Source organism: Tachypleus tridentatus, chromosome 2 (assembly GCF_004210375.1).
Source record: "Tachypleus tridentatus isolate NWPU-2018 chromosome 2, ASM421037v1, whole genome shotgun sequence".
NCBI lineage: Eukaryota > Metazoa > Arthropoda > Merostomata > Xiphosura > Limulidae > Tachypleus > Tachypleus tridentatus.
Genome location: NC_134826.1, coordinates 24,000,523 through 24,015,785, shown reverse-complemented (window position 1 = coordinate 24,015,785; position 15,263 = coordinate 24,000,523). Strand labels below are relative to the sequence as shown.

The 15,263-nt window shown below is 35.6% G+C and overlaps 1 protein-coding gene across 4 annotated transcripts in view; it reads right to left on the bottom strand.

Annotated features, from left to right (window-relative positions):
• Window positions 1–13,656, bottom strand: part of LOC143239600 (uncharacterized) — a 34,970-nt gene extending 21,314 nt beyond the window's left edge. For 2 of the 4 annotated variants that reach the window (XM_076480846.1, XM_076480856.1), the window contains exons 1-2: window positions 13,391–13,636; window positions 7,716–8,436 (exon numbers count right to left, since the gene is read on the bottom strand). The gene's annotated coding sequence lies outside the window, so the exon portion shown is untranslated. Of the gene's footprint in view, window positions 1–7,715; window positions 8,437–13,390 lie in introns of all 4 variants that reach the window. The other 2 variants (XM_076480838.1, XM_076480866.1) reach the window with 2 other exon arrangements.
• Window positions 13,657–15,263: the final 1,607 nt, after the last annotated feature.

Below are 15,263 nucleotides of genomic sequence, written 5' to 3'. Positions count from 1 at the left end.
ACACCGTTCATTCTTCTATAAAATAATATGTCCTAACACTGTTCATTCCTCTGTACAAGAACATGTTCTAACACTATTGATTCTTCTGTACAAGAACATGTTCTGACACTGTTCGTTCTTCTGTACAATAACATGTTCTAACACTGTTCATTCTTCTATAAAATAATATGTCCTAACACTGTTCATTCTTCTATAAAATAATATGTCCTAACACTGTTCATTCATCTGTACAAGAACATGTTCTAATACTATTTATTCTTCTGTACAGTGACATGTTCTAACACGGTTCATTTGTTTTATAAAATAACTTTTTCTGACACTGTTCATTCTTTTGTACAAGAACAGGTTCTAACACAGTTCATTCTTCTGTACAAATGTGTGTTCTAACGAAATATTTTAATGAGCAAAAATTATACCAAAACCTGTTTTATTTTTATATAAGATGGATAATCGTTGAGGTATAAAGCAGTCTTTAAGATACGGAAGTATGTGACTAAATAATATGTAGATTTTCTTTTACTCGGAAGAATGAGTTAGCAGTTTCAAGACATTGTAAGCTACTTTATAAAGACATCGCTGACGCAGTTTTGTCACGATTTTAAAGAATTAAAACACATTTTTAAATTTAAAGAAATAAAGGTGTCGGATGAAGTAGGAGGACAAACAACGAACACAAACCTTTATCTACATGATCTTTTTATTAAGTCTGTGTTCAAATAAAGTAAAATTAAGAACTGCAATTGATACTTAAGAAGATTTGTCGTCCGTGTTTACACGTTTACAAATTAGTGAAAATAATTAATCTTAAACTTGAGAATAATAATTACACTTCTAAGTAAAGGTAACTTTCCTAATAAAACAGCTAAGCTTTGTGCTTAAAGATGCGTGTACATATATTTATATACGTTTCTCAGAAAATATACAGATTCTGGATTAAAAGATGAAGGTAGTTCACCGAATATAATTAACTTAAATATTAGAAGTGGGGATATTAGGGTTAAACAGAAAACCCTAAAATGTAAAGATGGAAATGTCACAGAAGATTGTTTGTGTTTTGAATTTTGCACAAAGCTACACGAGGGCTATCTGAGCTAGCCATCCCTAATTTAGTAGTGTAGGACTAGAGGGAAGGCAGCTAGTAATCACCACCCACCGCTAACTCTTGGGTTACTCTTTTACCAACGAATAGTGGGATTGACCATTACATTATAACGCCCCCACGGGTGAAAGGGCGAGGATGTTTGGTGTGATGCGGATTCGAACTCACGACCCTTAGATAATGAGTCGAGCGCCTTAACTACCTGGCCATGCCGGGCCTACACAATGGGAAATCTGTGCTCTGCTCGCCACAGATATCGAATCCCGGTTTCTAGTGGTGTGAGTCAGCAAAAATACCGCTGTGCCTCTGGGGGCCCGGAACGTAAGGACCAACCATTGTATATTGTTAAAATTGCTATAAGAAGTTTCCAAAACAATATAATTCATGAAATAAACACAAACAGGTAAAGTGATACCAGCTGGATAGATCTTCAGCCCCCACTTTGGACGGCATTGTGATCTGTATAGTTAAATGAAACAGTCTAAATTTGCAGACAGAGAGTAGATCGACCATTGTGTAGGTTTGTGTTTAACTACAAACAAACAATCAAAGAATTCAGTAAAACATTTTTTTTATTTTCTTTTTGGAACATAATTATAACACAGTTTCACAAGCCTTACATCTAATTATAACGGTTTCACAAGCCTTACATCTAATTATAACACAGTTTCACAAGCCTTACATCTTGTGATATTCTCTTGACAACGTAAGCAGATTCAGCCACTGTTCCAGAAGGACTATTGAAGAATTAAAAACCCTAAAGTAAATATAAGGCATCCATCAATATATCAACATTTCTTGTAGAAAGATCAAAGGAGATCATGAAATGGTGTACTAACTGAAAGGAAGGATGTAATTAGAGGGTTAAGTCTTTCCTTCCAGACGACAAAATCTTGAAATCATAATTAAAAAACGTAAGTTCTCGTCTAAGTTAAGGAGAGAGTGTACTTCATGCGTTCACAGTCTCCGGTACAAAAAGTCATTTAGTTTGATAAACATTGGTTGTTCAAGCAAACGAACCCTTCTTTCTTTCTTTTACTCCAATAAATTTGTTTTTTTGTTTGTTTTTGAATTTCGCGCAAAGCTACACGAGGGCTATCTGCACTAGCCGTCCCTAATTTAGTAGTGTAATACTAGAGGGAAGGCAGTTACTGATAATCACTCACTGCCAACGCTTGGGCTACTCTTTTACCAAGGAATAGTGGGATTGACCGTCACATTATAACGTCCCCACGGCTGAAAGGGCGAATATGTTTGGTGCAATGGGTCTTCTCTCTTGTCTTACACTGTTAAATTAGGGACGGCTAGCAGAGATAGTCCCCGTGTAGCTTTGTGCGAAATTCAAAACAAACAAAGATTATTTTGAAGAAAGCTTCTAATATTATTTTAAGCAGCTATAGTTTTACTGTAACTCCAGTAACACTTGCTGCTAAAATATTTTCCCAACAGGCTAATTGATCAGAAGGCGATTTGAACTTCGGTATATTTCGTTACCATATCAACTGAATTACTTTTCATAGAGGCTTGTGAAATGTTTTGTTTTGTTTGTTTTGAATTGAGCACAAAGGTACACAATGGGCTATCTGTGCTCTGCCCACCACTGGTATCGAAACCCGGTTTTTAGAGTTGCAAGTCCACAGACATACCGCTGAGCCACTGGGGGGCCTTGTGAAATGACAATACAATTTAGTCATGAAAAGTAATAAAAATCATTTCTTAAACTAAAACCAAAACCTTTCTCACTATATAAGCATATATTCTACCTAGTCCTAAGCAAGCGACATCGACACATTTAAGTCCTTCAATAATGAGGAAAATAAAAACTATAGGACACATATTCATAAGCATCAATCGAATTCGATTTAAAACTCAAATTTCACACCTTCGTTAGCTACCATCTCTTCATTTGAGTGAAAATTCCATACAGATGAGAAATGTTGTTTGTAATTGAGCACAAAGCTACACAAAGAGTTATATGTGCTCTGCCCACCACGGCGATCAAAAGCCAGTTTTAAGGTTTGTAAGTTCGCAGACATACCACTGTGCTATTGATGGGCCAGACGAGATACAGCAAACTGGGGTTTATGGTACATTGCCATGTTTCTTACGTCATCTCCACCAACGCAAAAAAAAAAACCAACAAAACGTAAAAGCTATATCATGGGCTATCTCTATTGTGCTCACAGAGGATATCGAACCTCCTATTTCAAGCGTTATAAGCTCTTAAAAGCTTATCGCTGAGTCGTCGGGTTAGGGAGAGTGATTTTGGCTAAAATGATATGGATATTAAAATAACGTTGAAGGTATCGTTATAAACTGGAAGCAGGAGTGAATACGTTATTGCTTCCACCTAAGGATTTTAATCCATTAGAAAACATTATCTTAAGTTATTTTAAGATATTTATATTTATGAATTGATTTGACGAGTTAAAAAACATAGTAATTATAAAATAGGTGGAACAACAAATGGGGTCATAGAATGTGAACTAGGCACTCAGTGCCGCGTAGAAGCAATGCTAACCCCAAGTAGAAATGCAAACGTTTAATAAAACACCATACAGTTTGATAAATTGTATTTATTAGCAGTGAAAATGCAGAGAAATATAATATGAAAAGATACTTTTAAAAACTTGTTTATTATTAATATTGTATTAGAAAGGTCATATCTTATTATTTATTATTTTGCTTTCAATGCACAAGAGGCCGTAGACAGCTGCTCTTTTTGCTCATTGGTTAAAACGGCCTTGTAGACCCCATAGGGGGATGAAGTTTAAGACATTAAGCAAGATGGGAACGTGATGTTCCTTTTGAGAACATTTGCACCACAGTATTACAGGTGTACCACAATAATCTTGTCTGTGTAGCATCTTCAATAAAAGTGTGTGAGCAAGACTGTTGTAACACCTGTGTTCTCTAGAAAACGAGGTGTTTTATGGCACAAAGCAGCTTGACTATCTGCGCCTAAAAACAATCAATATGAAGGTGATACTTCAGGTGCAGTGAGCATGCTAGAACATGAAGTAGTGACGTTTTACATTAGCTGGTGAGAGCTGCTATAAATAAGGATAACATTTTCCAGTTTGTATGGATTAGTGTCAATCAGTCTGTGTGGGTTTGATACTATTATTACCACGAATCGAGATATATCCTCACACATTTAACTAATGCTGGCGCGAATACTGACGCGCGCCGCCTACCGATAGTAACCTCACACGCCGCGGACAATTTTGTAGGTAAAGACGCGACGTCGAGGTTGGCGGTCGGAAAGACGTCGATGCCGAGGCTTTGTAAATTAGGGACGGCTAGCGCAGATAGCCCTCGAGTAGCTTTGCGCGAAAGTAAAACAAACAAACAAACAGTACAGCTATTTATAAAGAAACGTATCTCATAAACATACAAGCTGTATAATTGGCTAAGTGAACTTATATTAGTCGTGTGCTTAAATTAAAACAAACAACTACATGCATGGGTTATCTGTGCTCTGACCACCATAGTTATCGAAACCCGGTTTCTAGTGTTGAATGTCTACAGACATTCTATTGTACTAGTAGATGGCGGTCGAATATGAAACGTTTACAACTAAAGGTCAAGAAAACAGGAGCATTTCGTGCATATTTTCCGTTTCGTTTCTGTTAAAAAAGAAGTTCTATGAACACTATCTCTCTGACAAGGAAATTAGTGCAAGTTGTTAGTTGTGATTATTTGCTTCTAAAGTGAGTCGGTAAGAATAAAATTATATTTAAAGCAGTATTGAATATGAAGTTAAGTGTATATTCTATTTTACTATAAAGTAATGTTCGTATAAGGATAAATAGCAGTATTTTACTAAAACAGTTAAAATAATTATTTCAACTTCAATACGAAACAAAAAATTAAATTCGGACCTCATGAACAAACCTTCCTGGCCACCCTTAAGAAACATCGATATCACGTGACACCTATTAGCGACTGGACGTAGCGTCCACTGAGCTTCATGCATTCATTTGTTTGTTTTTAATTTCGCGCAAAGCTACACGAGGACTATCTGCGCTAGCCGTCCCTAATTTAGCAATGTAAGAATAGATTGAAGGCAGCTAGTCATTACCACCCACCGCTAACTCTTGGGCTACTCTTTTACCAACGAATAGTGGGATTGACTGTCATATTATAACATTCCTACAACTGAAAGTGCGAGCATGTTTGGTGTGATGGGGAACTCGAACCCGCGACCCTCATATTACGAGTCGAGTGCCTTAACCACCTGGCCATTCCGAGTCTCATTCATTTGTCTTTATTCAACTGTATCACCAAAACTGAATACTTTTGCCTGTTTTAAACGACTTCAAATTCTGTCAAGTAGCCTTTAAATGCAAGCACGTGACTTTATTTTGAACAAACGTCAGACACTTGATGCGTATAGAAACTTAAGGTCAAGAATCGACCACAATTAATTGTCATCTTCGGAGGGGGCACAAAGACGGTTCTAACAAGTATTATGATGATATAATCATGCTCTACCTGGTTCAGTTACACATTATAATGGTTACACATTACTTCTGCTCATAAGCACACTAGATTAGTTGAAACACATCAGTTCAACATACACATCAGTTCTGACACTTGCACCGTTTTAATTATAATATCCACTACATCTGTTCTCATAAATGCTAACAGTGATCGTAACTACTATCACTTCGACTCTAATATCCGGTGGCTTTGTTCACGATACATTTAAACTATAGACATAAACTTGCACGCCATTTGTGTGCAAGAAATACATGTACAGAATAGAGATTTTATGTAGCGTTTGCATAAATCAATAGCGTATATCACAAGTGAAAACAATGTGGACGACAAAGAGAGAAGATATACTGTCTGTGGGAACAATTCAAAGAAGTGTTTACCAGATTAAAGCATAGTAAGTATAAGAACTGGCGTAACATCTGCCTGAACAATGTATAAGATATGTATATTAGTGCCAAAGTAATGTCTACCGGGACAATGTATAATATATGTAGATCAGTGCCAAAGTAACGTCTACCGGAGCAATGTATAATATATGTATATTAGTGCCAAAGTAACGTCTACCGGAACAATGTACAATATATCAGTGTCGAAGTAGTATCTATAAGAATAATGTAGACTGTATATTTAAAACAAAGTAATGTGTTATGGATTTACTATTGTATATTTATATTAACATTGATGTTTGTTTCAGTTAAATATATATATATTTATACTGTTAAAAATGTATTGCGAAATTTCCGCTTATTCCCTAAATTTATAGAAGGTTCTCGAGCGTAAGAATCAATAATGTATATGCATATATATGTATGTAAACACCAATATTGCTGTCAACTCAAATCTCGAGAACCTCGCCTAATTATTAAAAAACGTAGCCATCGTTACTCGCGGAGAGACAGTATATTGTTGTTGGTTTGCTACAGTTGGTTTACTATAAACCTTGGAAGCTATAGCAGTAATTAATCGCGAAACTACAGATATTTGACCAGTAAGGTTTATAGATTTCGAACATTGCAAACTTCAGTAAATTAATTTCAATTTTAGCATTTCTACGAGGACATTTCACCGCTTCATCGGTGAAAAAAAATCAATGAAGAAGTTAGTTAGCTTCCCGTTAAGTGAAATGTACCCGTGCATCAACACAAAATTAATTCGCTAATCGTGAACCGTCGATGCAATATTCAGTTCCAGACCAGATAGAAGGCTCAGTATTGTTTGTAAGTTTGTAAAACATGTGTATATAAATCATTTTTTGTAATACACATTACTATAAGCTGTATTATTGCTTGTATATTAAAATATATTAGTGTTATGAAAGAAAATTTTGTGTATCAAACTTGTTGCAAAATGTCATAAAGTTGATACATATCAATATTTATTGAATTTCTAAATAAAAATTACAATGTAACTCAGTTTAAACTGTTAAGAATCGCAATAGGTAGCATAATTAAAAGGCTGGTCCGAGATAAACCATAATACGTAATAACTGTCTATCACAACAAGATAGACAATATATTATTGGAGAAATAGTGCCTATCACAACAATATAACTTGTATATTAAAATAAAATTTTATAAATAGAGTTTATAAATAAAATTTCTTTCCTTAAAGTGAGGCCGCTCAGTGGCTCAGCGGGAAGTCTAAAGGTTTTTAACGCTAAAAAGCGGCTTTCAATACTCGAGATGAGAAAAGCACAGATAGCTCATTTTGTTGCCTTGTGCTTAACAACAAAGAAGTATACAAATCAGTAAAGCGTATTTGTCAGTGTTTTTCTTACACTTACATGTAATCAAGACGTCGAAACAAATTCGGAAAGCTTTAGAGTGTATTTGTATTTTCTTATAACAAAATCACATCGGGATATCTGCTGAGCCCACCGAGGGAAATCGAACCACTGATTTTAACGTTGTAAACACGTAGACTTACCGCTGTACTAGCGGGGGCGGAGAGCTTTAAAAGAATGAAAAGTTAGTTTAGTTTCAAACTCTAATTCTCCACAGATAAATTTTCAATAATTTAAAAGATAGATACATATTTTTGACACGGCCAAAGAAGCTATCAATACAAATGAAGTTCAATAATAAAAAAAAAGGTAAAAAAAATGTTTACATACCTTTCTTAACAATTCTTGTTCATGGTAATTCGGCATGACCAGGTAGTTAGGACGCTCGACTCGTAATCTGAGGGTCGCGGGTTCGAATCTTCGTCACATCAAACATGCTCGCCATGGGGGCGTTATAATGTGACGGTCAATCTTTGGCAAAAAAGTAGCCCAAAAGTTGGCGGTGGGTGGTGATGACTAGCTGCCCACCCTCTAGTCTTACACTACTAAATTAGGGACGACTATCACGAATGTAAGTGAGCACCTTAAACGAGTAGCTTCTAACGTTATAAGAATTTTAATTCATGGCTTTTGACAACAACGTGACAACTTGAACGTTACAATAAACGCGGATTAGTCGTTTTGTTTTATTACTAGTGTTAACATCGTATATAGTACAACTTATATTTTATTCAACGAAATTGCAGTGTATTATAATAGATAACGAACTTGGATGTTTACTTGTTTTAATGCTTGGGCAGAAATGCCAGCATTATTTCACAAAACTTTAAGTAAATCGGTCCGAGATAAAATACTTATTATATTCCAGTAAAGTAGCATGTTAAAACAATAGAAAAAAGAAGTCGCCTGTAGGTGGTGTAGCACAAGCCTTGCTCTTTTATCATACATAAAGTGTGCAGCTGGGGATTACAAGAGAAGTAAGATTTAGTGATGCGAAGTGAATCCTCAATGTGAAGATGGCTTGAAGCTCTGGGATTTTCTTTCTACCAACCTATTGAAACGGAAACAAATTAAGCACGTTATACGCCATTTTGTAGAAACTCGCGATCTATGTTGTTATAGAGCTTTAAGCGTTAAATTCATAAATCCTCTTTCTCTTAGAGATTTGTAAAGAAAAAGCCAGTTACGCGTGAAGCAAAAGACGTGGCAGTACTGTGGAAGTGGTCAATGCACGCGCTGTACAAATCTATATATGTTGCAATTTATTCTAACTTTAGCGTAGATGGTGCGTTCGAAAAAGTGGATGTACAGGGTGATTATAAAAAACAACAACCAATATTTAAAACTAGCGTATCTTAAAAATTAGAGAAACTAACACCCTTTCAGCCATGGAGGCGTTATAATGCGATGGTCAATCCCATTATTCGTTGGTGAAAGAGTAGCCCAAGAGTTGGAGGTGCGTAGTGATGACTAGCTGTCTTTCCTCTAGTTTTACACTACAAAATTAGGGACGACTAGCGCAGATAGCCCTCGTGTAGCTTTGCGCGAAATTCAAAACTTACAATGAGAATCATAAGCTTTAGTTAGGAAAGCTTGAATGTGGTACACGATATACATGAAACAAGGTATTTAATATTTATTATTTTTAAGCAGCATATCGAGCCGGAGCTATTGTAGTGTACAGAGGGTCTCTTCCCCTGCAGTGCAGATGGCGCTCTAAGCTAATACCGTCCGTTAATCTAATCTTAGATGTATTTCATATTTTACTTATGTAATTGTTTTATTGACCCTCCAACTCCCCAGTCCCACCCAGTGTTAAGAAAAGCTGTTATTAGTCTGTCCCAGACCTAATCTGTTCCAGACTGTCTACATTGATTATTGCCCCGGACATCATCTGTTCTAGACAGTGTTCACTGATTCTTGCCCTGGGCATAATTTGTTCTAGAAAGAGTTCAGTGATTCGCGCAACATCCTTACCCTGAAAAGTATTTTACACAAATCAACAAGCTCATAGTGGTAAAAGGTAAATTAAAAAATAAAAAGTCTTCATTGTTGAGAGAGACTTCAAGTCAAAATATTATACTCATCTAAACTCTGCAAAATAGAAATGGTAAAAGGGTTGAGTGAAGATCCCAGCGCGGATATTTCATTATCCACTGAGCCAGTTAGAGATTATGTTGGATAACACCATTGTTCTTTAGCACAAAACGAATATGTGTTAAAATGTAAATATACGTAAACGCAAATATGGACAATTACTTAAACGGAAATACTCGTGCATATCTAACAATATCTGAAGTAAAAGTTAAAACAATAAAATATTTAAAAAAAATTTAAAAACACGTCAAACTGTTGTATTCATAAATCAATCATCCTTTTCAACGTACAATAACTTACTATACCATAGTTTTTAATATATTCGTGTAACGTTAAAGTAATTATTTTGTTTCTACCCATATTCATGTTTAAAAGGACAAATGATACATTTTCTCAAATTAACCACACGTTCACAATGTTTTTCAAATGACGAGCAAGAAATCAACTGATCTGTTATACTCGGACATTTATTCAGTCGAATAGTCTAATGTGGTTTTTTTTCCCTAAAAGACAAACAATCAAAAACCCAATTAAGTAATTTCTTAATTGCATAATGAGCTGGCCGTCTTCTGCCAGCCGTGAATATTGAAACCTGATAAGCCCTTAGTCTTAACTCTGAGCAACCTGTTTACGTCACAGCTGGCTATATTTCACTTAAAAGCATATCGATGCGTTCATAATCAGATGCGTGTTGGAAAACTGTTTACGTGTAAGACGCAAGAGAAAAGTTCACATGTAAACCAGGATTAAAAGGAGAGCGAGTTTTAGTTTTCCGAGCCTTGAAAGTTGAAAATCTGTGTTTTCTCACAAACTTACTAATTGTGTAAGAATTAAATAGTTCTCAAAAGATACAGATCTTTTTACGACTACAAAAATGTAATCTATATAAATAAATGTTACTATGTGTGTGTGCGTCTGTTATTTATATGTTTTTACACTTGATCAATCAGTATCAGACTTGGTACAGCAGAACAGGATGTCAGGAAGAAAGTCGAGGTGGGATGACTCCATCTAATTTCAGAAAAACTACTAAATCAGTATGGCCCGGCATGGCCAGATGGTTAAGGCACTCGACTCATACGTAATCCGGGGTCGCGGATTCGAATCTCTGTTACACCAAACATGCTCGCTCTTTTAACGTCCCCACGGTTGAAATCCCACTATTCGTGGGTAAAAGAGTAGCTCATGAGTTGGCGGTGGGTTGTGATGACTAGCTGCCTTCCCTCTAGTCTCACACTGCTAAATTAGGGACGGCTAACGCAAATAGCCCTGGTGTAGCTTTGCGCAAAATTCTAAACAAACCAATACTAAATCAGCATAGCCTGACACAGAGTTACAGGACTGACCCCCCATCTAATTCCATGTTGATAGAATTCTTGACACTGATGTCTTCATGTTTAGTATTGGTACCTTCTTGTATATTTATTGCACTTTTAATGTTTATTATGTTAAAAAGATAGATGACAAGTGACAAACGTACGGGTATTTTAGATAGTTAAATACAAAATTGCCACAACTTTATAATGGATCTGTTGAAACTTATCAATGTTATTGATACTTACAAATCCTGTAAATGATTTTATTTACTGCATGCATTTTCTATGTATATTATAATGAGAGCGAGCTCGTTTGAAGCCAAATAATAGATGTTTGGTGTGTGTACAATTTTCTAAGTGAGCCTTTTTGTTTGTTTGTTTTTGAATTTCGTGCAAAGCTACGCAAGGGCAATCTGCCGCTAGTCGTCCCTAGTTTAGCAGTGTAAGGCTAGCAGGAAGGCAGCTAGTTATCACCACCATCGCCAACTCTTCGACTACTCTTTTACCAACGAAAAGTGGGATTGATCGTAACATTATAACGCTCCCACGGGTTAAAGGACGAGCACGTTTGGTGCGACGGGGATTCGAAACCGCGACCCTCAGATTACAAGTCGAACGCCTTAACACAGCTGGCCATGCAGGGCCATGTGAGCCTTCTTTAAAACACAAAAACAACAATGAATTGATTTTGTTTTCATTCCAATCATAAGTAAGGTCTTCTAAACGAATATATATAAAAATAGCAGAAACTTATTTGCAATTTCTGAGTAAATAGTATCATTAATTTTAAAAACTGATTTTAATAATCTCGAAGGAAAACGAACGTGAAAAGTAATCTTTTCTGAAAATGAAGTCTAGACAAGCAAATTACTAGAACTTGCTTTCAGGAGAAATATGCCTGGTGATTTTCAAGCTTCATTTTTCTTTCTGAAATCTGATCACAAACAGACATATGAAACAAGTGATGCTTCAAAGGTTCTTGAAAAGACTTTCGCATTTTTTTATACTTGTATTAGATACGGAAATTGTTTTATTGTTTAGAAAGTTATAAAATGCAATGCACAACTTTTTCATAATATATGCATGTCTTAAAACATCACGAATTAATTAGCACAGAGGCGATATGGTAATTTATAATCGATTCTTAAGATAACTGGGCGTATTTAGTGGTATCTTTTTGTTATACAGGGTGTTCGGAAAGTCACTGTGCAGTTTTGTAATCATATGTTATTCAGTCTATTTCAAGCCAGCAACTGATAGCGGTGTTTAGAAACAAAATAAGAAGGATCCAGGCCTATACTGATGCCAACGGATGTCACTATTAACATTTTTTATAATTGTTATTCATATTTACCTCCTGTATTCTATATTGAAACATGTGTTAATAAATATATAAGTGCACAATGACTTTTCGAACACTCTGTATTTTGTTTACTTAGAATGTACACTAACGCTGGTGTAGATGGAATTCAATTATTGAAAATAGTTTCTATACAGATATAAGTCCAGGAGGGGTGTGTTTTCTTATAGCAAAGCCACATCAGGCTATCTGCTGAGCCCACCGAGGGGAATCGAATCGCTGATTTTAGCGTTGTAAATCCGTAGACATACCGCTGTACTAGCGGGGGACGCCCAGGAGGGACGAGACCTCAAAATTAATTGTTTCTAGAATTTATAACAAATTTTAAAATAGATGTTTGAAAATATAAGATATTGTATTACTAAACTAATTTTGACACAATTAGACAAATAAAGATAAATTCAGATTTTAAATCACAAAAGAAATGTTTATTTTCTACTGACTCCAGGTTCGCTAACAATTCATTTTAATGTTCTTATTTTTATAAAGAATGAAAATAAGACGAGTGATACGAATTATGATTTTAAACTCTTAGATAACTAACTGTGTTATCGATTTTACCTAAGAGTAGCATTCATGCGTAATTAGTTGTTTACAACAATACGAAATTCTAATGAATTTCACTACGTTAAGATGTACCATAGAAATATTTCAGTGCTTTGAAATGGATACATTTTATTTAAAGTACGTCTTTTTTATTTAATAGTTCGATCTTTAAGGTCCTACGCTGAAACTTTTAAAATAATTTCGTAAAAATAATCACATAAAACTGGTCAATTTCAGTAAAATAAGCCCAGTAAACTTACAAAATTACTATGTTTTACTATTTATCAACGAGATTTTCAAATAATAAATAAAATATTACAGCAACTGTAATTAAATAGCGTAATTAAAATATACTTTTTATGACGTTTTTATGCTTTTTTACTTTACTTATACCATCGTATTATTGTACAACTTTATTTTTTAATGTAATAAAGCCAAATAAAGGCTTTCAATGTTAGCATGTTAATATCCCTCGACTATTTCAGATAAAACATAATGCAAATAATGACAGTTCACAGTACATATACATACGTATATATATATATAGAGAGAAACAGATTTATTACTGAAAGTGCTGTACAAACCTTAATTTCACTTGTTCTACGACAGAGAAACTATATTTCTAGATGACTACTTCTGAGAAAGTGGTACCACATAATTTTATTGTAAAGAAAATACATACTTACACCTGGCTGAAAAGAGTCACGCTGTAACTTCTTTATATGCTCTAAAAGTAAATTTGATATATTTTTATCTTCGGCCTTTTTAATGTTTTTCGAGCTTTAATGTATTCAGCTTACTTTTATAAGGTAAAAAGAACAATCGTGAACTTAAGTAGCTTTAAGTTTACTGTGTACAGATAAAGAATTGGTAATATCCAGCATTTACGAAGTTTCATCTAACCGCTCTGTTCTTCAATCACTCAGTGCGTGGCGAGTTACTCGGTAGAGTTGACGCCTAGCTTCACGAACACTTGCCACGTGATTTCTCTAAGAAACAGCGCTTGTTGTTCATTCGTCAGATCGTAATTGAACACCAGTTGGCGCTAACTTAACCCAATCTCCAAAACGTGTATTCTCGAAAAAGTTATTTTTTTTTACTTATAACTTCCGGTGACATAACTTACTCAACTGTACAGCTCTTAAGAAAGCCGAAACGTTTGTTGTATTTGGACGTTTCACTTACTTATGCATGTTAAATATAACATAAAACTGAAGAGTGTTGTCGAAGTGTTTCTAAGAAAAATAATTTCAAACAGCTGACGAAAAAGTTTGTGTTTTATAAGGTAAAACGAATAGGCTAAAAACGTAATAACAGTGGTACTATAGAGAACTTGACGATTTTATAATAGAGTAAAATCTTATTAAAGGCTTTGGAATAAATTATTTATAAGTTCCAAAAATTCCTTCTAAAGTGTGCTGCCCGTGATCTCGGATACGCAGTCTATTTATAAAAGGGGACACAAGAGGAAATAATTGAATTTGACCCAAGAAACGTCAGATAAATAAATAAACAGACAGATACAAATAAATAGATAATATTTGTCGCTGAGAAGCGTGTAACCCGTTCACTAATTGTACGTCTATCCCTTAATGTCACATTACAGTCACCCTCTACAAGGACATGAGACAAATGAAGAAGACATCGCGACAAATTTTTAGAAAGATTACTAACAAATTAAACATAAATTTGAACGAATACATAGGCTTGGCATGGCCAATCGCGTAAGACGTGCGACTCGTAATCCGAGGGTCGTGGGTTCGCGCCCGCGTCGCGCCAAACATGCTCACCCTCCCAGCGGTGGGGGCGTTATAATGTGACGGTTAATCCCACTATTCGTTGGTAAAAGAGTAGCCCAAAAGTTGGCGGTGGGTGGTGATGACTAGCTGCCTTCCCTCTAGTCTTACACTGCTAAATTAGGGACGGCTAACACGTATAGCCCTCGAGTAGCTTTGTGCGAAATTTCAAAAACAAAAAACAAAACGAACGAATACATAAATTAAAATTAAGTATTTCTGAGAAAACTTTCATGGGTTTAATTCATTTCAAGCCATGCTAGATCATAATGCTGTTTCTTTAAAAATGGGCCCGGCGTGGCCAAGCGTGTTAAGCGTGCTGCTCGTAATCCGAGGGTCGCGGGTTCGCATCCCCGTCGCGCCAAACATGCTCGCCCTTTCAGCCGTGGGGGCGTTATAATGTTACGGTCAGTTCCACTATTCTTTGGTAAAAGAGTCGGCGGTGGGTGGAGATGACTAGCTGCCTTCCCTCTAGTCTTACACTGCTAAATTAAGGACGGTTAGCACATTTTGACCTCGAGCACCTTTGCGCGAAATTCAAAAGAAACAAACGAATATCTTGGAGTTGTCTTTGTGATAACGTTATATTGTTTTTAATACTTACTGATTATAAAATTTTAACGTCTGCTTCAGCAGTCGGCCCGCTCTCTTGATGTGGATAAAAAAAAAAAAAAAAACATTTAGCCATTCCGGAAATGTTTGGGTTGTTTTGATAAGGCAAAATGAAGACTTTTGCACCATTTTTGAGGCCTAGGTACCTGGA